The sequence below is a fragment of the Saccopteryx leptura genome, chromosome 1 (assembly GCF_036850995.1).
Source record: "Saccopteryx leptura isolate mSacLep1 chromosome 1, mSacLep1_pri_phased_curated, whole genome shotgun sequence".
Taxonomy (NCBI): Eukaryota; Metazoa; Chordata; class Mammalia; order Chiroptera; family Emballonuridae; genus Saccopteryx; species Saccopteryx leptura.
The window spans coordinates 37649194-37676100 of NC_089503.1; the positions used below are offsets into that span (position 1 = coordinate 37649194).

General features: G+C 40.1%; 1 protein-coding gene across 6 annotated transcripts in view; it reads right to left on the reverse strand.

Moving 5' to 3' along the window:
• The window catches only part of GAS2 (growth arrest specific 2), a 136434-nt gene that overhangs the window by 2195 nt on the left and 107332 nt on the right, over positions 1-26907 (reverse strand). The window lies entirely within an intron of this gene.

The window sequence follows — 26907 nt, forward strand, 5'->3', positions numbered from 1 at the left end:
ATGCATTCAAAGAAATTAAAGTCTTCCAAGTCAGGGTGTTATCGAATGGCCAAATATTTTTTGTTTTCCTTTCCTTTTATTCTTTCCAATAACCTCAGGATATATCATTTTAGGAAAACTTACCTGCAAGTCCATGAGCTGTTTAAAGCTCCAGGTTAACAACACTACTGGTTGAAAAGTGAAGAATATAGAGTTCTTTCTTTCTATCTTGTAAAAACGTGTCAGAGTTGAGGAAGTTTGGCGTGGAGAGCCGAAGAACCTGGTCTTGGCATCTCTCCAAGATTAGCAAGTGTAAGATGATGGGGAGATGCTGCCCCATCACCATAGACCCTGCTGACCTGCTCCCCTGCCCACAGTATTATGAAGACACGCTGGCAATGTAATTTCCAGAAGAGGATGTAGTTGTATGAGAGGACTGGGGAGTGGGTGCAATCTATTTAAATGTTTCTCACTCTATGTCAGCTTGCAATCTGGTGTCTTTGGCTCCCACTGAGCAGGGGGATATCTTGAGTGTCATTCCTGCTTTCCTTTACTTGTTGAAAATCTGCTGAAAGTTTTATATCTGTATGCCCAGATCCACAAAATCTTACATGTGTGTTTAGGGGTTTCACAGACTCCCAGAAATCCACCCATGAACTCAAGCTGAGAAATTCTGAATCATGTGGTTGACACAAAGCTGTTTACAAAATCAAATAACAAATGTGCTAACTATCAATAACTAAAACTATTAGACTCAGGAGGATTATATTAAATGCATTACTGGTTATTCCCACTCAGAGTATCAGTATTTGGTATAGAAAATTCTTAGAAAACATGTTCAAGCTAGAAGTCTTTAAATTTATTTTAGCATAAGATTCTACTCATTAAACAAAATCTCAGTGGGAGCCCCTGGAGTACAAAGCAGATAAAAGCAGTAAGAATATAGCTTGTAACTACCTTGCCTCTTCTGGTCTTATCAGTGGTACAAAGTTTGTGCTTTTCAGAAGAAGACATTGAAGCGAAGATCTATTATGTGATTTGCTCAAAATAAGACCCAGACTTTCTGACTCCCTATCTAGTGCTTTTCCCTCAACAGTTCCTCCTTATAATAAAGAATCTATCCAGGCTGTTATAGTTTTCCTGGCCTATTCCCATTCCAACAAGTTCCTGTGGGTGCCCCTACTCCCAGCTTCCAAACCTTGGAGTTGCTGGAACAAAGGCCAGTGCCAAAACCGGCCTGTGACCCTTCCTCCCACTGCTCCCTGAGAGAGGCTTCGCCTATTGTTGAAATCCTGCACCACTTAGCTCTGCAAATTGTATTGAAGAATTGCCTCCAATGGTATGAATGCCTCTGGCAGAACGATGAGATTCACTTCAGTGTGAGACTATTTCAACCAGAAGGAACTACCAGTCAGTTTTAAATAAATAGTTAACTCTGGAAAACAGTAAAAGAAATGTTTTTCCTTCTGGAATATACAAGTGTTTAAGAACAAACTCTACTGGCAGAATCTTTAATGTATCCATAGCCCCATGCAAAGGGGATCCATCATGAAACACAGTCATATTGAATGTGCAGATCACAGGAATTAAATTTCTGCCCATCTTCCTATAGCTAATCGGCAACCTGCAGTTTGCTAAGAAAGTCAGTGGACAAACCGGGCACCAGTTTCAAGCATAGGATTAAGGTCCATAGGGATTTCCAACCCTGACTATAGAAGTCCCCTGTCTTTTCTTAGTATGTGCTCAATCTCAAGAAAAAAACTTTAACACCCACTTGCATCTCCATAAACAAAATCCCTATTGTTTAATCTAAAAGCAAATCAACATGCTCTAAACCAAATCACTCTCAACCCTTCCCTCCCCGCCAATGCTTGCCTACAAAACCCCAATCTTGGATCAAGTATATAAACCATCTTTCTAAACCGGGGTGGAGCTGCCGAGCTCTGCCAGAAGAACCCTATCCAACTCCAAGATTAGAGACATTAGGCCAGTTGCAATTAACTAATTCTTTTCCTTTTTGGTTTCAGCTCCATTTTCACCTCCTCTCTCATTATTTTCAAATACACTCCCATCTCCACTGTCATCAGTCTACTGATGGCTTCACCTTTATTAGGCCTGGCTTTCTCTTTTGTGGCACCTCCCCTGTTATGTGACTTCAATCTACATTTTCCCCACCTTTCCCATTACAGAAAAGTCTTTTTAAGGTCAGTTCCTCCCCCTGCCTCTAATTCCCACTGCCACTCATGCAGAACCTTGCTGCCTGGAACACCCCTCTCTCTTCTCGCTCTCCAATTTATTGTGTGATGGTCCATAAGCTTCAGGAAATAAATATTCCCAGGCTTCTCCCACTCTTGTATAAAGCAAAACTCTTCTCCTTGTACCCCAGGCTATGCTGTTCTCATGCCTTCTCCTTACAGCTGATATTCCTGATAGTTCAATCTACACTCCATGCTTTACTTCTAACTTCCTATTGCCTGTCTAACCCACAGTAGGCTTTGCTCCTGCCGCCACCTTTTCACTGACTGCACTGGGAAAGGGAACCAGATGGCTTCTTGAACTGTCAACTCCACTGGATGATCCCTAATCCCTCTCATTTTCCATCTCTGATAGTATCGACCACTCCTTCCTTGAAACTCCCTACCCCTTGATTCTCTAGGACAGGACCCTTTGCCCTGGATCTCCTGCTACCCAGCTATCTGAATGTTCTTCCTCTGCCTCATTCATAGGTTCTATTTCTTCTATTTTGAAGTTTTGCTGTTGTAAAGAATCCCGAAGGATTCTATCTGTCCTCCACTGCTTTCCTCATTCTAACCACTCTGTTTGCATCTTTACGGTTTTTGCTATCATCGACTTTTGTTTCCGGACTATAACTCTAGCCCTTGCTGCTTCCCTGAGATTCCAAATGCAAAGACGTTCTACTCTATTACCCTCCACTGGGAGGCCCCACAAGCCCTTCTTAGTAAGGTCCACGGCATGGGCATCTCTGTAACCAAGCATGTACATTCACCTCCTGAATGTTTCTCAGGGTAATTGTTATCATCGGTGCTCTTTCATTCAATGCCTCATCTTTCCCCAGGCTACTATAAATGCCTAACTGCCTCTAGCCTTGCCCTCTCCATCTATTTACGAAACTACTACCAAAAGGAATTCCTGAAAATGCAAATTTGATTGGTTGTCTCCTGCCCAAACACCTTCACCAGCTCCCTCTGTCCTGTAGGCTGAGCTGCAGTTCCTTTTATTTGCATGAATTATTCTCTGTGAGCAGCCCTGAAAGCTTCAGCTGCCCTGCCCTGAGATCTGGGAACCATGAATTCTTTTAGTTCTCTGCCCAGGAAACATGTACCTTCTTTTTGCACATTTTCCAGACTTGCCACTAATTGTGGACTTTCTGCTTTGCCCTCCTTATTTACCAGGACCACAAACCTTTCCCAATGCAAACGTCACCTCGACCTGAAAAATTTTCCATGATCACACCCCTCATCAGAGAAGTGAAGAAAAATAAGTTCTAGTTACTCTAAATCCTCCTCCATGTATGTTGCAAACAGTGGTTTTGCATATTAGATCTATTCTGGCTGCTACTAGTTTTTTTACAATTGGACTCATTCCTTGCTGTGCCACTGATTCTAACAAAAGGAATGAGACTCCTACTGACAGCAACATCTTTCAATGTGGAAGGGGGGTTGGAGGAACAAAGGTTTCATTTCAATATTTCTCCCAGTGGCCCAGATGTTCTAGAAGCAGATCTGGGCTGTTACAAACATGGCAAACATTTTCTATTTTGATGTCTATGATTAACATACATTTCTTGCCCCTGAGAAAAGACTCAGTCTCCCTCAAGGTTATGTTTCTGTTTTTTAGTAATTTTTCTCAGTAATGGGAAGAAGCTTTCCCATTCTTATCAAAGGTATTTTGTTTTATGACTTTGTCCTCTCATAATGCTTCCTTATGTGCTGTTTTCATAGAAGGCCTCTTACTGTGCACCAGGGAACGAGGACCTTGTTTCTTTAGATGACATAGTTGCAATATCAGAGGACATACTATGTGCCAGGTAATCAACAAATATGCCTTAAAGTAAATTTCTAAAAAAATCATCAAGGTCATTGGCAATACTCTCATTTTACAGAGGGGTTTCCCCAGAGCCAGGTTAGGAATCACATCTGCCTTATTCCCAGTCTAGTACATAAATTTATTTATTGAGCTGTATTAATCCAAAAAATTATTACTTAAAAATGAATCCAAGCCTGACCAGTAGGCGGCACAGTGGATGGAGCATCGAACTGGCATGTGGAGGACCCAGGTTCAAAACCCCAAGGGCACAGGCTTGAGCACAGACTCATCTGGTTTCAATGCGGGCTCACCAGCTTGAGTGCAGGGTCGCTGGCTTGAACATGGGATCATAGACATTACTCCAGGGTTGCTGGCTTGAGGCCAAGGTCACTGGCTTGAGCAAGGGGTCACTCAGTCTGCTATAGCCCCCGGTCAAGGCACATATGACAAAGCAATCACTGAACAACTAAGATGCCACAACAAAGAATTGATGCTTCTCATCTCTCTCCCTTTGTGTCTGTCTGTCCCTCTCTCTGTCTCTCTTTAAAAAAAAAAAAAAGAATCCAATATTTAACGGTGGGTGAATCACCTAATATATTGACCCAGCTGTGGCTTATAACGTCAGATGAGTGCTAACTTTTTCTTACAGGTGCAATGCACATTTTTTCAGGCTACAATACGTTTACCTGCAGTCTAGAGCCACTTTTCAATTTTATTTTCCTGACATCATAAGGTAAAAAAAATACTCTCATAACCACTCATAACCAACAAGTTCTGTAGCTCCTCCAGATACTTAATGCAAAGAAAAAAAGTGGGTGGAAAGGGAACTAAGTTCATCCTCTCATATCAACTTAGCACATAATGGAAAGTTCTAAAATTGTAAAAATGGTTAGTCAATAACTCCCTATAAGTCTTGATGTCACTACAGTATCAGAGGGTCCAGCACTCTGGCTGTCATGATATGTGCTAATAGGATTTCAGAAAATAAGATTTTCTCCCTAATTATAGAGCTTAGAGAGACAGACTAAAATAACATCGTGTACAGTAGATATTAAAAGCTTAAAGGAAGACAAAGTAGGTATTTTTCTTCTCTTGATGACATTAATTAGTCTTTAAAAACATCAACTCATCTTCTGTTGACAAGGCACAGCTGATACCTATATAGATCACAGAAAATGGGGAAAAATTGTCACCTAGGAGAGCCAGAAAATTTTATGGATTTATTGGTAACGCATTTGATTTTTAAAGTGACCAAGCTGTATAACATACTATACCAGCAACAGAGCAAGTAGAAACACCACCAACAGAAATAAATAATGACTAGCAGGACGTGGGTTTTTTTTGATAAACAGAATTTAAAGTGAAATATATGTTCGTATCTGGTAGCTTAATTTCCTTAATTCGCCAGCATAGATCTGCTTGAATGTTTACATCTGTCCTAAATCAGAATTCCTACGAAGTGCTTCAGGTGTCACCACCTTCTCAGGACAACACTGACAAATCTGTTTCATTCTGGTTTGAATCTTCTGTCAGTGACCTTGAAAACAGACAAGCAGGAGTCTCTGGCAAGAGCTCTGAATACCCATGTCATTAGACCCTGAGATGTAAAAGCTTTCCGGCAGGGGGCTCTCCTGCTCTCTCACACTTCACTAATCCCCCCTGTGGCCCAGTGCCAGAGTGATTTTTCTAAAAAGAAAATCTAATCATGCCACTGCCTGGCTTAAAACCTGTGAGTAAGGTTCTCTGTAGGGTTTCTCAGCCATTTTTAGCTCCCACACCACCTGAGGAACGTGACTCATTCTCAGCACTTTGTGGCAAAGATCCTGGGAGAGCAGTACTGGCTGCGCACCCACCTCTGTGTGGAGGACCGAGGTAGAAGCTGCATCTCTAGGGCGGGCAAAGCGTACGTAATTTGGAGAAAGAATTCACCAGCAATTCTGATGATACCCCCTCTCCTACCTCCGTCCCATCAATCATTCTGATGCACAAGGCACTTTATGACCCAGCTACAATTCTGTCCCTACCTTCTTTCTCTTCATGCCAGAATGCCCACACACCGTTGTGAAGGTTGTGCACTGGGCAGCTATGTGGCCGTACTGTGGTCCTTCTTGTCTGTGCTCATGCCCCCTCCAAATGACCTACCCTACAAATGTGCTGAATGCCTTAGAATCCCCTGAAATTTCCATGCTTTTCTACATACAGAAAAAAAATGCTCCACCTTCACCAGGTGAATTGAAATGAAGTCTTTTTCTTTGGCAATTCAACAAATATTTATTTAAGTGCCAGGCAAAGTTATTCCTTTCTAAATTCCATACCCTACTGTTTGTCCCTAGCATACAGTGGGCACTCAATAAATGTTTATGGAATGAATGAACGAATTAACAAAGTTAACACCTACTAATGCTGCATGCAGGCATCACTGGATGGACTACCTTTGCACTGTCTAACCTTTAGATTACCCTCTTTGAACCTGAGATTTTCCTTCAAAATGCCTTTAATCTTTTGTTGCCTTCTTTACTTGTCTATTTTCCTAAAGGGTCACATCCTTTGTATACCTGGCAAAAATTACAATATGTGATAAGTAGAAGATGTTACTCATTTTTGGAAATATAAAAAAAGGAAAAGATGAAATGATTTGCTTTTAGAAGAGACAGTGAACAAAGCTAGGATGAGAAGGATAACCCACATGAATTATTGCTTAGAGCAGGGGTCGGGAAACTTTTTAGCTGAGAGAGTCATGAACACCACATATTTAAAAATATAATTCCACGAGAGCCATACAATGACCCGTGTACGTTACGCATTATCCAATAAAAATTTGGTGTTGTCCCAGAGGACAGCTGTGATTGGCTCCAGCCACCCGTAACCATGAACATGAGCAGTAAGAAATGAATGGATTGTAATACATGAAAATGTTTTATATTTTTAACATTATTATTTTTATTAAAGATCTGTCTGCGAGCCAGATGCAGCCATCAAAAGAGCCACATCTGGTTCACGAGCCATAGATTCCCGACCCCTGGCTTAGAGAACAGCTTGAAAGAAAGATAGATTTGGGGCCAAAGAATGAAGCTGGGACAGGAATTATACAAAAAAAGAGGGTGATTCTGTTGTGAATCGATTTTAAAAATGAACAAGAAAGAGAAATAGAAGAAGGCGGAAGGGAGAAGAAAATATCCGGACTGAATCCAGAATTAATCACATCGTTGTCTTCATGATCCTCTTCTCAAATCCTTATTACACCTGGAATGCATTGTAACAAATATTGTTCACTATAGTGACAAATGACTTAATAACAATTTCACCCCTTCCTTTTCATCTTTTAATGCCTGAGTGTTTGGGGTCACTCAGCACATCTTCAGCTCTCATTGAGCCCTTCCCCACTTATCTAACCACAAAGGCTCATATTTATGCTCATTCTACGAACCGCTCTCCACCCCAGCCATCCTTTTGAGAGACAATCATCTCTGACATTGGTAGCCTAAAGAGACAACATACCTAAATTTAGATCAGTTCCGCCTCCTGGGATATCATATGCTTCCTAATACTTCCTTGTCAATCCTGTTCCCTGTGTTTTTACAAGCCATCACAACTTGACTGAAAATATTGTTTTTAGAATGCAGACATCTGCTCTCCAGAGAAAGAGTGTTAGATTAATTTATAGGACAACAGACTGTGTCACTATCTAGTACTCTCCTGAAATGGCATATGTTCAAAATTGGGCAGCTGGGAATTCAGCTATCTGCCTAAGGTACCCTGACACATGGAGAAGTAAGATGGCAGGTGTTCAATCACTAGTTTGCTATGGTGAAAGCCTGATACTTGCATTTTTTCACGTAAAGTGATCAGATTACCTGTTAATAGGGCAACCGAGGCTCTGTTAACCACAGCTGACATGTGAGGACTTGTTTGTCAAGGGTTGGGGATTCATCTCCTCGTCTCTAGCTATTTAAAATTATAAATGGTTAAATACTACCCAAATAAGTAAGATTTTAGAATTACTGCTTACCATGTACATTTCATAGTCACTGTCTCATAGTTTACTTTCTAAACAATGTTTTATTGATTATGCTTTTTTCTTATATAAAGCTTCAGAGAGACGGCGTAACAGGTACCATTTGGTCTCAATCAGACTGCTTAAATATGATTACTAGTGACTAGTTGTACAACTCTGAGACATTAATTAACCTCTCTATGGCACAGCTTTTCATCTGTGAATTGATTATAATAATTTCTTCTTTCTAGAGTTATTTGGACAAAGATAACAATATTTGTAAGCATATAGCAAAAGTTTCTGGCATGTCATACTCAGTAGCTGGCCATTGTTGTAGTTGTTATTATTATTATTATTAAAACAATAATATTGTTGTGATAATAATGATAGACTTCTTATAAAGTTTATTTAATTTAATTCTTGGAGCAACTTTAAGTGGATTGCACTATTATCTACATTTACAGATGAGAATATGATAGCTCAGAAATAACTAAGTAAATGCCCAAGATCACCTCCCTAGGAAGTGACAAGATTTAGATTTGAACCTGATTCTCTCTGACTTCAAAGACAGTGCTCATTACCATGTCACTAGACACACTCAAGGACTTTTTGCCAGAGGTCATAGTTGTCCGGGTTCTCATCTAGACTCTTTCCATGGGCATTTATTTTCTTTAGGAATACATGTTGACATTGTATGATGTCTCCATGGCTGACTGCATTGCTCAGCTCTGCACATACCCCAGACACAGATCAGAGAAGGTATTTAATACATGCTTGGCAAAATGTATTTGAATTTGAACCTGACGAGTCACCCATACAAAAAAAGAAAATATTGAAAATTAGGTTCCTCCCCAGGGCTTTGCCCTGGGCCCCACACTCCAAGAGGAAAACATGTAGGAGAGATATCCCTGACAATCTGCAAACTACTTGGTCTTGTATCATGTCATCTTGCTGTCACGCCTCCTCAGTGCTTCAATAGGCTGGTATTACTATTCCCGTTGCACAACTGGAGATACAGAGGTTTAAAGAGTTAAGTGAGTGGTTCATGAACACACAGCAAAAAACACAGATCTAGTCTTCTGATTCCCAGCTGTGTGACTTGTTGTCTTTAGTAATAAATGCTACAGTAGGGAAAATGCAATCCTCACACTCTCCTTGGAAGGATGAACTAATGTGGTTCCATGAATGGTCATAGCCAATCCTCCAGCAGGAACAGGCCTGCAGTCAGAAATCTTCTGGCTATTGAAGCTGCTCGGAAAAAAATGTTTCTGGCCTGCTTTTGTTGTTTCCTACTGAGGAAGTTCACTTCCCAGTCTCACTGTAGACAAATGACTCTTAGTAAGCTTCCTTCTGGAAGCAAATAGAGAACAGTAGCAGCAGATGAATGCAATGGTCAACTGGCAAAAAGGTCCATTTGCATCTTCTTGAAAACATGTGTAAGAGCCCTTACTGCCAACTGCCTGTTGGTTCTCATCTACTTGTTATGTAAGGTTTCCATTTTCCCAGCTCTGCAACAAATAAAATTAAGAAGCCTTCGCTGCAATCTAATCACCCGTCTGTGGCACCATTTCAGACAGGGAAGGCAAAGTTATGATAAATATTTTATAGAACACTCAGCACAATGAAAGCAACACGGTGCTGGAAAGAAGAGCTGCTTAGAGGGAGGATTTGCAGCTGGTGTTTACCAGGCTGAAACTATTGTAGAATGTATCCATTCCCAAAATGCAGCAACTATTTAGGAGGAAGAGCAGGGATTTGAGGGGCAATGAAAATCCATTCCTTCCACTAATCAAATGTCTGTCCGACTCAATCTGAACTTCCATTCTCTCCTTCAAACACTGATGCCAAACTCAACAGACTGAAATCTGTACTCAGAGAGGCACAAGGTATTTTGTGACAATGATACACACCAGTGATTTCCAACCTGGTGTCTTCTTGGGTCCTAAAAAAATTAACAACAGTACCTGTAATCCAAAAACTATTACTTTGCTGCTGTTTTTCATGTCCCTTTAGTACATTGGTAGATACATGAAAATGGAAAACAAAGTATTACTAAAATACATTCAGATCTTTTCTATTGACAAAAATATTTAAAAGCATAAGTCTCCTTCCCCTTAAAACCCCAATCAAATGAAAGGCAAGGAATAAAAATGTTATAAAGCCACAAGACAAAGGGAAAATTGAGAGGATATAACATCACAGAAGGAGACTAAAAGTTGACTTCGGCAGAAGTTGGATCAGAGGTGCTCTAGTCTAGGGGATGACACAGGCACAGGATGAAGAGATATATGATAAAGCAAATACAGCAAAATGTCCATTATAGAGCCCAGATGCTAGTTCTGTGGCATTGACTTCTGTGCATGTTTGAAATTTTTCACAATAAGTAGGTAGAAGAAGATTTCGTCCTGAATCCAATCTCCACTGCTCTCTCCCTAGTCCAGGGTTCTTTCATCTCACCTGGGTGACCGTGGTGAAACTTCCAACTGCTCTTCCTGCTTCTTTGTCCCTTGAGGTATTCTCAACTGAGAAACTAGAGGGATCTTGTTAAAACAGAAGCCAGCTCATGCCACAACTCCACTCAAACTCCTGCAGCGCTCCCATACCCAGTGGTCTCCAAGTTCCTATATGGTCTGGACCCCTGGTACCTCTCTGACATCATGTCTTATCACTGGGCCCCTAATAGGCTCTGTTGCAGCCACGCTGGCCCCTTCGCTCTTTCTCAAGCACTCCAGAGTTACTCCAGGCATGCTCCTGACTTGGTAGAGCAAACGCCTTACCTCCTTCATGCTCTTGCTAACCTCTCATATTCTCAATGAAGCTTACCCTAATCACTCTTTTAAAATTGCAGAATGTTCCTGGCATTCCCAATCTGCCTTGCCCGGCCCTACTTTTCCTTCTTGACTTCAGCATGATATTTGCCACTTTCTAGCAAGCTCTACAACTTACATATTATGTTTATTGTTTATACAGTATAATCCCTCCTAACTAGGGTTGTCAGATTTATCATATAAAACATAAAAGAATATCCAGTTGAATTTATATTTCAGATAAACAATGAAGAACTTTCTTAGACTAAGTATGTCCCCTACAATATATGAAACATACTCGTACTAAAAAGTATTTGTTCTTTATCTGGAATTCAGGTGAAACTATGCACCTTGTATTTTATTTTATGTGGCAACCCCCCCCCCCCCCACACACACACACAAATATAAAGTCCTCAAGGGAATCAGGGATCTACCATTTTATTCTCTGATATATTTTCGCTCCTAGAACACTGCTTTTTCATAAGGTATGTTCAAGAAATATGTATGTATTGAATGCATGAATGATTACACATTTTCTCAGGATGACCTCTAGGAAAACAATGGAGTAACTGGCAGAAGACACGTGATCCAGGAAATAAGGCATTCACTGTAAGAAGAGATTAAAAAGATTCAGTTTACACAGTGAAGCCAACTTGGGAAAGGAGGACATATGGAAGGATCAGAAATGAAACTGTCAGATGAACTGCTGTCTTCCTGTGACGTCACTGAGATGGGTTTTACAGCTCTCCAAGGGGATCTGGTAAGAGCTTCTTAGTCATACAACAACACACTGGGACATTACTGACTTCCAGGAAAATAGAAATTGTTACAAAAGGGAAAGTAACTAGGGCACACTGCAATATTTACATGATCATTATAAAGTAAGTGCTGAGTCCTGACTGGACCAGCATTGCGATATCACAATGAGGCTGGACAAACGGGAGGAGGAGAAGTATGAGTGTTTGGTGGGGTGAGGCGGGGCCGTGACGTTGCTATTCACCATCTTCCTACTCCTGCTACCCTGGGGCTTAGGAGTAAGCCGTGGAAAATGTCTAAAATTAAAAAGAAATAAGGTACAGCAGCATAATTATGTGTTTTAGAACCTTGAAGGCAAATAAAAGAAGAAATAGCTCTAAGAGGTGAAACTAGCTGCTTCTGGGGAGAAGTCAGGAGAAAAAGGAATGAAAAGGGAAGAAAAAGAATAGGGCAAATTTGCTTTCTTAGTCATACACCTTATAGCACCATTCTATTAACTATATACACATATTTCTTAATAAAAATTAAAGTAAAAATACTCATTCTACTTAAAAAGATGAAAAATGAAAAAAAAGAATGTCTAAAACATCAATATATGTAATATAAATACTCCTGAGGCACTAAAGGCTTCCCCTTCCTATAATTTAGTTTCTCATGCTATGTAACCAGTTCAAGAGCATCGAGGAAAAATATAAACCAACCTCACCTATCAACATATATGGAAAAATATTACCTTTTGTATATGGATTTTAAAAAGCAAATCTTTTGTCTTTACCTCCCACATAGCTATTCTCTTTGTTGCACATTGTAAATTCCTGTTCTGAATTCAAAACTTTTTCTTCACTGAATATTCTATTTCTGTCATTTCTTTTCCAATATGAGTAGGTGAAGTTTAAAGTTTCCAACCTGTTCCCATTTAAAGATGAAGTCCAAGAGAATTAAACAATGCATAACTGACTACATCTATCCATTCTTGCTTCAGGGACTGGTCACATGCTCACCTATCAATGAGCCTATTGTTCTATGGGGCCACCCAGAGGTCCCTGAAGGGAGGATGACACAAATTCTCTTGATAAAAGTCACAAATAACTAATGCCCTAGGAAGTTATTGGCAGAAACTGCCTGCTCAAATTCCTGTTTTCAGACATGACTTCACAGAGTTCCTATGGTGATTTTCTTTGTTCTTAAATTTGCATTTACCTCCAAGAATTTTGGTATATCTTCCTTTGCCAAAGTTCACACTAAAATTTTCACTAGCCCATCTTCTATTTTTATATTTACATATTTTTATATCTCTTTTCTCCCATTTTTAGAATTTTGGTCATGATTTTCTAATATTTTTCATGTGTGTTTATACAGGTGTGTCATATACACATAGAGAAAAAAAGTTATACGATTTGATATAAATATATATGCACCATCCTCAACCCTCTGTCTTTTCTCCCTTCAACTACTATTACAGGGATGTTGTTGGATTAACGAGGGCCTGGCTGGAACACTGGGATCACTTTCTATTGCTTTATCTTTATAGTCCATCTCTCTCAAATGACAAAATCCACAGAGCAGATCCTCAGCCATGCGGGTCCCTTGGCCACTTCCTTTTTTTTGCTCAATAGTCCATTGCACACAATCTGTTCCTGTTTGTACAAACATCTTCACATATTTCAGGAACTTAGATGCATAGCAATATCTCTCCAGGTTGATAAGAAACCATAGTTTTCTAATAAAACACCATCCTGTGTCCCTTTTCTAAAAAAAAAAAAAAATTCATTCAGTTTTTAGAGAGAAGAGAGAGAGTGAGAAGGGGGGGGGGAGCAGGAAGCATCAACTCCCATATGTGCCTTGACCGAGCAAGCCCAGAGTTTAGAACCAGTGACCTCAGTGTTCCAGGTTGATGCTTTATCCACTGCGCCACCACAGATCAGGCCCTGTGTTTCTTTTATTCTAAGTTAAGTAATGATGTTGAAGGAGCAACAATATCTACTCCTTACTGACAAGTCTAATCTCTATTGCCTAGTGGTTTGTTTCCAATTCAGCTAACTCTCCGTGTACTTGTTTATGTAAGAGCCTCCTATACAGACTCCACAGCTCACCTGCTAAAAGAAATGCCACCATTTTGGCAGCACGAAGCCGTATCCTCAGCTGCAGTATCTAGGGAGGCAAAGCTGGCATGGTGTCATTCCCTCTGATTCTGCTCCTTCCTGATTTAGTCCTAAGTGTCATCTTTTGTTTGTTCTAATATCTTTTAAGGCCAAGGCTCTTTTCTGTCACTTTGTGAAGCATGCCCTCTAGCATCTAACCAGTTTATGTAGTAAGATTAAAAAAAACATTTTGTAATTAATGTTAAAGTCATATTAGTGGCCTCCAGATTCAAAGATCTCTCCTTGTTCCCTTTGTACGTAATATGATTAATACACAGTATTTCACGGAAATGGATATTCCATATTTCACCCATTAGCTTCTGGCAGTACTTACTGAAAGCACAAGTATGATCTCAAAGACCTCAGCACTGAGGCTTACAAGTTGTGATGTGCTATCCATCTACACCAACCTGGCAGTGGTCTTGGAGGGGTGACATCAGCACCTAAAACCCTCCCCTCACCCCTCTTTAGTTAACTTCTCCTTTTAGGGAAATCTCCCTCCCCTGTATTCATTTTCTAGCTCTTTCCACGGTCTCACAAGTCTCCATTATCCAGTCTCTTAGCACCTATACCACCTATTCATTCTTAAATCGCAAACCTGCCACCCCTTCTTCTCTGTGTCTCTTCTATCCTAAGAGATATTTGGGAAGGGAATTTCATGTTGCCTGATCTTTCTTTTCATTTTGATCCTATCTGATCTTTTATGGCAGCTATTTCTGCTAGAATGTCTTCACTTTGTACAAGTCTTCTTGTTATCTCTGTTCTCGGTGTTATTTTTACTCAACTCTCCTGTTGTGCCTGCTTATAGGCTCTGTTTTTTTGTTTGTGTGTGTGTGTGTGTGTGTGTGTGTGTGTGTGTGTGTGTGTGTGTCAGAGACAGAGAGAGTCAGAGAGATGGACAGATAGGGACAGACAGACAGGAAGGGAGAGAGATGAGAAACATCAATTCTTCGTTGTGGCTCCTTAGTTGTTTATTGATTGATTTCTCATATGTACCTTGATAGGGGGCTACAGCAGATCGAGTGACCCCTTGCTCGAGCCAGTGACCTTGGGCTCAAGCTGGTGAGCCTTGCTCAAACCAGATGAGCCCCCACTCAAGATGGCGACCTCGAGGTCTTGAACCTGGGTCCTCCATATCCCAGTCCAACACTCTATTCACTGTGCCACCGCCTGGTCAGGCTAGGCTGTGTTTTATTTCCAGGTTTCTTTAACACTCTGCAGCAAAAGCAGAGTATCATATTTTGGATTTCTTTTGATCCTAACAGTACTGTAATCATCTCCCACATGCCACTGCCAAGCTTGTGCTGGTACGGGTTTAAAAAGGAGGCTACAAAAGCACATTGGGGACATTTTCAGCCTGATCGCTGAGAGGCAACAATTCTTGTGAATATTTCTTGCAGGAGATGACTTGAGTCTCAGAGAAAAGGAGGATTTTGTTGGATAAAGAATGGCATCCCAGGCTGAGGGAAAAGCACGTGTGAAGGAAGAGACAGGGAAGCAGCATGACCTGTGTTTAACACTGAGTAGCTCACTATTATCACAGCTAAAATGTGAGAGCAATGAGGAAGCACTGTTAGAAGGTATGTCCAGTGAGAAAAGTCACCATGTGTAATATGCCTTTGAATGGCTCTCTATGCACATGGAATAGGGAGGGTCCCGGATAGGTTTTAAGCAAAGGAACGGCATGACAAGATCTCTATTACACAAAGATTCTTCCAGTAGATTCATGGTGAAGTCAAGACCTGGAGCAAGAAAGATGAGATGAGGGGCATTTCCAGTATTTAGGAGAAAGGTAAAAATGACTGAGACTTAGACTGAGGTGAAGGGAAAGGGACATTCTGAAGTGACCTTTCTACTGCACTCACACCACCAAACTGTAGGTTATCTAATCCATCCTCTGACCTTGATTTTGCTTTTATAAGCAACAACATTAAATAGTAAGCTGTTTCAACCCTTTATCTTGAAATCTCTTCTAGTTCAGGGTGGAATATCACATAGGGGATTCCAGGACTTAAAGGGGCTTCTCTTAGGGATGAGCTAGAAAAAATCTCAGTCAAGAATAAAGGAAGGTTTGAGGAATGCCTTAGTGCATATGGCTTTGGATCAAAGACAAAGAGAATAGACTCAAACAAGACAGACAAACAGAAAGGCCAGCTCACACTAAGCAGTTGCCAAGACCAACAGACTTTAATTTCTACTATCTCTCAAATCAGTTTCATATATTCTCAGTATCATGAACCATTAACAGATAATTGCTCTTTTTGTGTGTGTGACAGAAACAAAGAGAGAGACAGATAGGGACAGACAGGTAGGGAGAGAGAGATGAAAAGCATCAATTCTTCGTTGTGGCACCTTAGTTGTTCACTGATTGCTTTCTTATATGTGCCTTAACTGGGGGGCTACAGCAGAGCAAGTGACTCCTTGTACAAGCCAGTGATCTTGGGCTTTAAGCCAGAGACCTTTGGGCTCAAGCCAGCAACCATGGTTTCATGTCTATGATCCCACACTCAAGCCAGTGACCCTGTACTCAAGCCGGCAACTTCGGGGTTTTGAACCTGGGTCCTCTGTGTCCCAGTCCAACTCTCTATCCACTGTGCCACCACCTGACCAGGCAATTGTTCTCTTTCTTGAACAGGCACTACTGTCTTTCAGTTGCTCTGCCTTTCTTTTCAGGAATACTGCAGATACTGCTACAGGACTAATGTTACCCCTCATTTAAAAAAACCTTTAATACACCTATTCTAGGGTATTTAAAATATGTCCTAAACTCAACTCTAACTTTCTTCCCCATATATGCCTACCTAATACAGGCATCAGCCAAGCTTTATTACTGACTGTTCCCAAATCCTGTCATTGTCTTTGAATAGAATATTCTCTTTGATGACATGTGGAAAGTCACCCTAAATCTGTATCTTTCATGGCTGGTTTCAAGGCTTGTATGCCTCCAATCTCTACATTAGAGGTCATCTATTCCTTTTGTAAAATCACTCTCTTGGAATTTTTTTTAATGTCCTTATTATAATTACTTGTTTTTCTGCTTTATCTCTTGTAAAATGAAAAGCAAGGAACAACAAATGCTTATTTTGAGCACAGTATCTTACCCAACATTTTATCCTCCACCGTGCCAGCACTAAGTTGTTTATATTTTTTAGTCTTTGTTTCAAAAGATATTCACTAAGCAACTATTACATGGCAGATAATATATTAGCCACTAGGGATATCATATAGAATAAATCCAACACTTCCCTACCCTTGAAGGGCTGAGAGTCTGTGGAGGAAAGGGACATTAAACAAACAAATGCATGTGTGAGGGGTGCCATAAACGACAATTCCAGGGGTCTAAGAGATCAAAAACACGTTTTATAATCAGTTTGGGCTAACTGATTCAGCAGCCATTCTCAACCTCCTTTTTTCTCTTTGTGTCTACTCTCAGACTGGGAAATCCAAATACTCTCATGGTTTTAGCTTTTCTTGCAGTGGAAGTGGCCATGTAAGTCTACTGACCAACAAGCAGTAAGAGGATCTCCATCTGGAAGCAGTGATGGGCACTGCCCCTTGCACCCTCTTCCTGTGCTAAACTCAGACACACTGTCTCCAGCTTGCAGCCGCCATCTCACAACGAGGAGAGGAGAAATGTGAACATGGAAGCCAACACAACAGGGCCACAGATTGGAAGGTGGACAAAGCCCATGTCCTTAAAGGGATCACTGTGTTGATGAACCAACAAGCGGTGGTAACCAACCTCTGAACATCACTGTATACGAAGTTTAACCCACTCTCAACACAGTTTTCTGTTACATGTAATAAAATGCAATCCAAATGGATCCAAAGGAAAAGTGAACAGGATTGGGAAGTCCAAGAAAGATGCCTAGAAGACGAGCCTTTTGTGCAGAGCCTTGAAGGATGCGCACGTGCTTATCTGTCAAAGGAAGTGGGGGCAGCAGTGGGCACAGAAGGACATTTCAGACATAAGAATCCAGTTGGTCACTGATGTGGGGCATTCTTTTACTCACTGAAGATGCTACACAAGTGCATGTGGTGATGATGGTGATGTCATCACATCAGCTTAAAGAACCAGGCAGGAGCCCTGTGGAGCATTTTAAGAATCCTAGTCTCTCAAGTCAATGCAAATGATTTTAAGGACTCTAAAGAGAAAATGAACATGTTTACATTTTTAAAAGCTCATTCCAGAAGCACAGGGGTGACTACATAAAAAGAAAAAAAAAAGAGTAGATGCAGTAGGCCAGTCTGGTGGCTGCTGCAGTGGCCCAGTTGTAAAGATGGTTGACTCAGCCAGGTTGGGTGTGCCTGGTAGGATATTTTTATAGTATCCCAATTACCTCACATCATGCATATCATCTCACCCTCCCCCTTGCCACATACCCCTCCCCCCCCAGGATTGATGTGATCTTCTTCACAGAATGCACCACTAACTTGCAGGCAGAACTCATGTCTTCCCCTCTGACATGATGTGAAGTAGGTAGAGTGGGGAAGGGATATAGTCCCCATTTGACAGGGGAGGAAAATAAGACACAGAAGACAAATTTACTTAGCAAACATTTCATCACCTATGAGCAACTTCCAGAACAGACTCTGAGATTCATGCTTGTATATCATGCCACATTAGAAAAACACTTCATCGTAATTAATGTTATAACCCATCATCACTCAACAGTGCCTACAAACAGGTAAAACATATTTCAGGGGTAAACATATTTCTTTTCTGCTAATTGGTTTCAGAGTGTAAAAAATGATATAACTTTTTAATCTAGGGACTATCCTACTGCTCCTAGAAGCTGATTTTTCTCTATGCCAACTGATTAACTATTGACTAGCAGTTGATTCTCTAAAGGCATCTCTGTCATCTTAATGTTGATCCCAATACAAACGACACCTGAAAGCACCCTACACTCCCCCTCATCTATCACAATAGTAACCAAATAATCGTACATACATGTATTTAGCTGCTTTCTCCCACAGAGCTCTAACTTACTTTGGAAAAGTCATGGGTTAACCAGTATTGTCTCTCTAGGGGCTAGCACAATCTCTGGCACACAGCAGTTATTAAAAGTTTCTATTAAACAATAACCAGTAATTACTTAGTAATTACTAATTAGTAGACACTAAGTTAAAGACTTTAAATGCAGTATCTCATTTAATTTGTATACTAATCTTATGATATAGATATAATTACTATCTCTTGGTTGCAGTTGAATAAAATGAAACTTAGAGATATGAATTGATTTGATCACAAAATTTAGTGACAAACTCAGACCACTTATTATCATTATCTAATGCTTCCTTCCACTCTTGTATATGTGAATGAGTGAATGAATAGATTGATTGAATTTGCTTACAATGCACCAGGCATCATACCATCTTTGTCTTCAATTAGTACAAACCCTAGACAAATTAAAAATGATAAAAAATCACTTGTTTATATTTAATGATCACAACATGCTTTTACATTAGTGGTTCGCTACCCAGGGGACATCTGGCAGTTTCTGGAGACATTTTTGGTTTTCACAAATGGGAGGTGTAGTTGCACTGTAATCTTGTGGCTTGAGGCCACAGATGCTTCTAAACCTCCTACAATTCACAGGACAGTCCCCCACCATAAGGAATTATCTGATGTGATATGTCAATAGTGCCAAATTTGAGAACCCCTCTTCTATATCATATGACTGCTCACACAAAATCAAATTCTGCTAAAACCATTCCTGCAAAAAATAAAATAAAACCATTTTAATCATTTTCCCCATTTCAGTGGTCACTTGGACTCTCCTCTTAGTGTTCTTTTTACTCCCATGAGATTAGTTAACATACAAGGCTCACAAAATATTTTGCTATGGAAATAGTAGCAGTGATATAAAGGAGCTGTGGTGGCTACATGGGGCATCAGTGCATTGCTGAAATGCAAACTGGAGGAGAAAGTGCACACTGTTTCCTGTTGCAAAGGCACTCTGATACCTTTAAAACAGACAAGCCTTGTTACCAGAAAGAAGCCAGTAAACCATTCCACTTGGGTTAGTCAGCTGTTCACTATTACCTAATTGAAAAGATAAAGGAAATAAATAAATTCCTACAGGCACATCTCAACATTATCTAATATCTGCTTCAAAAGACTAACCAGGTACCATGCTGTCTTCCAACCTTGAATACCTGTCAATGAAACATGTAGTAAAACTGCAGATCTTAAATTTAGGCACGAGGTGGCAGCAGCACACAAGTGTGTGAGTTCAACCTTGAAAAAAAATTTAGTGCTGCATTGTTAAAATTCAATTGGAAGAAAAGCTATAAACATGGTTTTTTTCCCCAGCATTTCTTATCATTGCCTTGTATTTCTTTAGTGGGGCTTCAAATCACTAAGCTGTTTAAATAAATCTACATTTCATTTGAGAATATTTGGGAGAGGAACATTTAGTATGCATGTGTGTATATATACATTATATATACACAAACTAATTATATACATATAATTACATACATTATATATACATAAATTGTATATGTTGTATGTAATTGTATATAACATTACATTATAATGATGGTGAACATGATACATTAATAAAAATAATAGTGATACATTATAATGATGGTGAACATGATACATTAATAAAAATAATAGTGATTTTATTGAGCAATTTATCTCGCTTAATACATTTGACAACCTTACATGGAAGGTATTAATTATCTCCCTTTCTGATTTGATAGCCAAGGATCAGAGATATTGAACAACCTGGCCAGTGTCACACAGTGTAATGAGTCACAGAAGTGGGATTTATGTTACACATTTCAGAGAACTGGAAGTCTGTAAGCTTTTTGAGACAAGGGATTTTGTCTTAATTTCTATTCTCCTTTACCAAACAAGTAAGTATAAGTGTAAGAACAACTGGTTTCCAATTCATGGTTTTCAGGAAACATAATTCATGTGGGGAAATAAAGGCGATTACTAGGATGCATGTTAAAATGTGGACTAATTTAATCAGAATTTCTTAGGAAGGGTAGTTTTCTTAAAGTTCACCAGGTAATTCTAATATCCAGGGTATTGTTGAGAGTCTATAGGGTAGTGACTATAAGTAAGTCTTTAATAGTTTTAGGAGCCTTTTCTCACTTCTTTTTGATAAATTCTCAAAGATAGAACTAAAAATACCAAATAGTTACTAAGAAGGTTATGGATACAATGTTTGGCGCTGAAGGAGATACAAGTTTACAACTCACTAACACTAATAATGTCCCACCCATCTGTGGTTCTCTTCCTTTTCTGATCAATCTTATGACTTCAATGACAGAAGCAGAGATCTATTTTTGTCTATGCAAGTAAACAGTATTTCCCTACAAGGCAAACATTCATAGAGGTTAAGTGGTAGACCATTAGAATCATATCTGTCCTACATTACTGATTATCTTTTAGGACCTCAGCAAAATGTTCAAGATATATCTTGAGATGTGATTTACTATTAATACTAACTCTAAATTACCATTATTGAACACAGATCCTTGCATATCATGGACAAGCGATAACCTTTTACTGCATGAGCGTGTAGATAAATGGACAGCACAGTGTTAAGTGACGAGATTCAGGGCTGGTCTTACTATTGGTTGATCTTCAAAAATCCACTTCAAAGCATTCTTGGTAATCCCCACCAGTATTTTTATCTAGCCAGTTGTTTACAAAATAATAAAGATTGATGGTGACATCTCAGATAAAGTTTTCCTTTTCAGATCAACTGATGTAAACACAGACTTGTTTTCAAATAATGAAAGTCTGGCAAGCTTTGTGATTGTTTTGACAACTCTATAATTAGGAACATATTCAACCATTTTGAGGCCGCAACAAAGGTGGCTTGCCTTTGGTAAGATATAAGAGAGTGAATCTGGTGTTGCATTTTTTGTTGTTGTTTTTTATTTTTTGCTTTGCTTTAATTTTTAACCAAAGCTCTCCATGGAAAACTAAGTTCTTTAGCAGGACTTATGCAAGAAATCTGACTTGTGTGTACTCTTTTATGTTCCGAATCAAGTCAGGTAACTACAAAGAACTCAGTTAGTATTAGCAGGACAGTACCTGGATATGCTAATACATCGACATGCTCTAGAATTATAATGCCGATTCTCCTATAAAAGTAAAATCATCTATGTTAATAGGTTTTTTTCTTTTTGTCATTTATATTCCTATAAACTCATCAACATACGAAGGGGCACTCAGGAAGCTATTTAACAACCCTACCAGGGATGGTGGCAATATCATCCATTACTTTGAACGGCAGAGAGCTTAGAGCCGAAAACACCAAAGGGCTGCAGTAGCAAAAGTATAGGTGGAGACACACTTACCAACGAGTCCCCAGGAAACCTGTGAGCCATATAAATTGTCAAGGCACAGCTGTGGAGGTGACTGGGGCACTCCCTGATTCCCAGGACATCAGCAAAGTCCTTTAATCAGCACGTACATTGTTCTGTTCTGTATGTAATATTGTTCTTGAATATTAAGCAGCTGGTGATTCAGTGCCATCTGGCACTTCCTGGTTAAGCACAGCTCTGATACAGTAAGAATGTGTCAGGAGTAAGGGAAAAAGAGTTTCCAATGAGGACAATGTGTCCGGGTGATTCAGAGAAGCCAGGGGAGAGTGTGAGAGAGGACAGAACACTACCCACTCAGGATGAATAGAGGAGGGCATGGTAAGCATCAAAAGCTTGTCTCATCGACCTTATTTCTCCATGCAGCCTATAAGGATGTACTTTCTGAGTGCTGTGGGCTGTTTTTTGTTTTTCCCCACAGCACTAATGTCGTGATGTGTGGCTCTGTGATACACAGAGTAGGTTGGGCTTAGTTGACAAAACAGCTACAACTCACACAGGTCAAACAAGCTGTCCTTGACATTCAGTATCCCTGAAGAGGGAGAGTGGAGAGTGTGACAGAGGAACTTTAGAACTCTCTCCACTTCTCTCCACCTCCCCGACCCCTTTTGGCTCTCAAAGAGTAATGTCCTTGCCCTTGAACCACTGGCTTTTACTTGCATTGGGTTTCCTGGTGCCTTCTATGGCTGGATCACAAGGTGCAACGTGGTCTGCAAACAAATCTAGCCTGTGACCTCAGATGTCATAAGTATAACACCTAGATGAGAAAAGCAGGTAGAAAGAATACTAAGAGGAATGTCTCAGAAATGAAGATTAAATGCTTTTTTTTTTAAGATTTTATTTATTCATTTTAGAGAAGGGGGAGAGAGAGAGAGAGAGAGAGAGAAGGGGGAAACAAGGGGGAGGAGCAGGAAGCATCAACTCCCATATGTGCCTTGACTGGGCAAGCCCAGGGTTTCGAACCGGTGACCTCAACATTCCAGGTCGACGCTTTATCCACTGTGCCACCACAGGTCAGGCCGGTTAAATGCTTTTAATGACAGTGTGGACAGAAGATATGCAGAGGACGTAGACCACTTATGAGAACACACAGGCAGGACATGGTTTGATTCCAGGACCCAGGAAGGAAGGATGCAGGCAGCGTGCAGCACACACAGACAGTGTCGCCATGATGGCGAAGAACCTAGCAAACCTTGACCGTGGGAAGAGCTGAGTGAAGTCCTTAGAGTGATCAGTGGCCAATTACAGTTGAAGCAATTTCTGCTCTAGGCCACAGTCTTAGTGCACAACATTCTGGAAGACAGGGATTTCTGTATCTATTTTACAGATAAGAACTCCAGCTCACAGAAGAGCAGTGAGTGACTCACCAGACAACACAACTAGAGATGGCAGAGATGAGGTGGGGAAGTCTTGACTGGGTGGAGAAATATACAGTATCTACACTAGCAGATACCTTAGAGACCAGCAATCCAATGCTTTTCTTTACCCAGATGATGACAAGGAGCCCTTAACTGATAGGAATCAGCTCAAGCTGGCTTTGCCCTGTCAGCTGAGTCTTACCTTGGCTGAACCTTCAAACAGTGCTTCCCAATCGATTCACAACTAAGGAAATTTTTTACTTCATTTTTCTTTTAAACTCCATGTATTGACGGGATGATGATAATTATGATGATGCTGGTAATCATCCTTTATATGCTACCATGTGCTCATTGCTGGACTAGGTGGTTCTTTCCAGTTCTCATAACAAATACATTGTCCATTAGTCCTCTTAGTATAGATGAGAAAATTCATTCTCACAGTTGCATGTTGAATATTAAGCAGCTGTTGCATGTTGAATATTATTAATTCAAAGTGACAGAACAGCACCAGGGCTGTATTTCATATTTTATTCTAAAATCTGCAATCTGCTTACATATCATGCTGGGAGAATTTGCCTGCAAAACTTATTCATTAAGAAATAACTTAGTCCCCATAAGAATTAGTCAAAAACATATATATGCTATGTAAATCATCAACTGATTAGTATAAAGAAACAACTGTTATACTAATTCAACCTAAAGCCTGACATTGAATGTGACCACACACCCTTTTATTTTCCTTTCTGAGACACTGAAATTAGCCTGAGTCCTGGTTTCTGCAAGCACAAGACCTGGGGGTCTGGCTATCTCAAGATGGAAACTACTTTGTTGCATTATTATTAAAAAAACAATTCCTGTTCTCAGTCTTTATATTTCACTGAGTTAAATAATAAACCTCAGGGAGTTCACACACATATTTTTAAGCTCAAAACAGAACCCACGATGGAGATGTGCTTTGCATTAAGTTTCCCAATGAAAACCTACGCGTTGCTAAAGGGATTAAGAATCTTTTCCTATAGAAACAAAGGCACTAGAAACATGCAAGAGGTAATGAGTACTGCACTTTTCTCTCTGGGAGAGACAAATTACAAAAGAGAAATGATAGATGGTGCTTGCTAGAAATTTTAATTAAACCGGTGAGTGAAAAATTCTGAATCAGGCCAAGTGGCAGCTGCGCGCATACATGACCTGCTGAAATAGCACGGGTGGGGACACGTGTCAGGAAACAGATATCCTCTGAGAGCAGCCATAATGTCTTTGAATTCCATTTAATCTTGCTCTCCATAGAGCCTAGCTCTGCAGGGCCTTCTAGCAGACACTCCTAGCTCGGTGAGCAACTCAGAATACAAAGCAATGTGCTCGTGGTTGCTTAGTGACACCAGAATGTAGACCACAGTATGTCTGCAGTGTATGTGTGCTGTCCCTGGTTTGTCAAAGGGCAGTATTCCCTGCCACTCTCTGTTGCTGCCTTTGGTGTAATAATTAAGTCATTCAAAGCCCTGACCATGGAGGATTCCATATGGAATTTCTCTACAAACTATGGCTAAAGACTACCAGGTACCCATATAAATATCCTAATTCCTCCTATTGCCTGTTTTCCCAGAAAGTTGTTTTGCAGATGTATCTGTTCTCATCCATATTTCCACATGTTTGTTCATCAAGTTTTGACATGCATTTGGAGTCAGGAGGCAAAACTTAAAAATAAGACATGAACATGAATCTGTCTTGACTTTGTCACTTAGAAGTTGTCTGATTCTGGCCTGGTCTTAATTTCTCAGGTTTCCATCTGTAAATCTATCTAGCTTTGGAAGCTGTTATAGGGCCAAATGTCCTTAGTTCAAAGTATATACTTTGTAAATAGTCAAGCATAAAATAAACATGATCTATGACAATTTTTTCTTTATTTCTAAACCACACTTACTCTCCTTTACCATGCATTTTGAAAATTAAAGACTTACGTGACTTAAATTTAATCTTGAATTCAGTTAGAATTAAACTTTTTGCAAGTCAGTACATTTTATGAGAAGACCATGCTATTCCTTATTAAAAACTGTCCTTGATATGTTTGTCTCCTGTACAAATTGCACAAAAATAGCAAAACAGAAACAAAAGACCGCTCAGTGGATAGAGCATCGGCCTGGCATATAGACGTTCCAGGTTTAATACCTGTCAGGGCATGCAGGAGAAGCGACTATCTGCTTCTCTGCCCCCTCCCTCTTCCCCTTGTTTCCCTCTTCCCCTTTCTCAACCAGTGGCTCGATTGGTTCAAGTATGTATCCTGGCCCCTGAGAATAGCTTGGTTGGTTCAAGCATGTCAGCCTCAGGCACTAAAAATAGTCTGGTGCTTGAGCATTGGCCTCAAATGGGGTTTGCTGGGTGGATCTCGGTTGGGGTGCATGCGGGAGTCTGTATCTCCCCTCCTCTCACTTAAAAAAACACTATTCAACATATATTACTGTAATATCAGTGATTCTTATCTCTAATTTTTATTACAAATTATAGACACAAAATCTTAAATTGAAGGCCACAATTAATGCTTGATGAGCTGCCAAGTGATCATTCAGCTTAAGACTGATTTTTGTGATGTTACCATCATTTCCTAGGAAAGACATGGTTGATCCTATTACTTTTTTTCCTTCTCTACAGCAGTAGAAATTTCAGTTGGGCCCAGAGCTGCCCAGAAAAGGCAATTTTCCCAGTCTCTCTGCAGGTAGATGTGGCCACATGTCTAAGTTACAGCCAATGAAATGTAAGCAGAGAGTCAGTGAGTCAGGGACTTTCCTTAAGTGGCACAGGCACTTGGTCCCTTCTTTTTCCTTTCCTCTGTGGTTCTGCCTGGGATGGGTGGTGAGGTGGGGTGCTGCAGTGGGACACAGAGTGATTTTGGACCCTGTGTCTGAGATCCAGCACCAGCACGGTTGAGTGATAAGTTGGAGAAAGCTTGAGTCCCTCTGGACTTTGAGAAGCAGAGTCGTCCAAACAGCCCCAGACTTTAATGATGGAGAAATAAACTTCCACCTCCTTTAAGTCACTGATGTCTTGTTTGTTTCTGTTACTCACAGCCAACTAATGAAATCAGTTTTCCACATCTGTGTTTTCAGAGTCCCTCAACCTTCAAAAACCCTGCGTTGTCTCAACAGTTATCTGTTTATTTCGGTACAATGCACTTGGCAAATGCAGGCTGGGGCAAAAGTAGGTTTACAGATGTGAGCACGCAAAATGTGGTTTCTTCTTATATTACTATTTATTAGTTATTGTTTATTAATTTTTTCCATATGAACAACTGTAAACCTATGTTAGCCTCACCCTGTACCAATGATACAGCTGTCTCATGCAAGGCTAAGTACCAGAGACGATGTTATACTGAGAGAAATCCTTGAGCAAATCTTAACACAAGTCATAGCCCTTAAGGTTTTTAACAGTGATGAAGGAAGGTGAAGTGTAAGGTGCTGAGGATCAGAACCTTAACA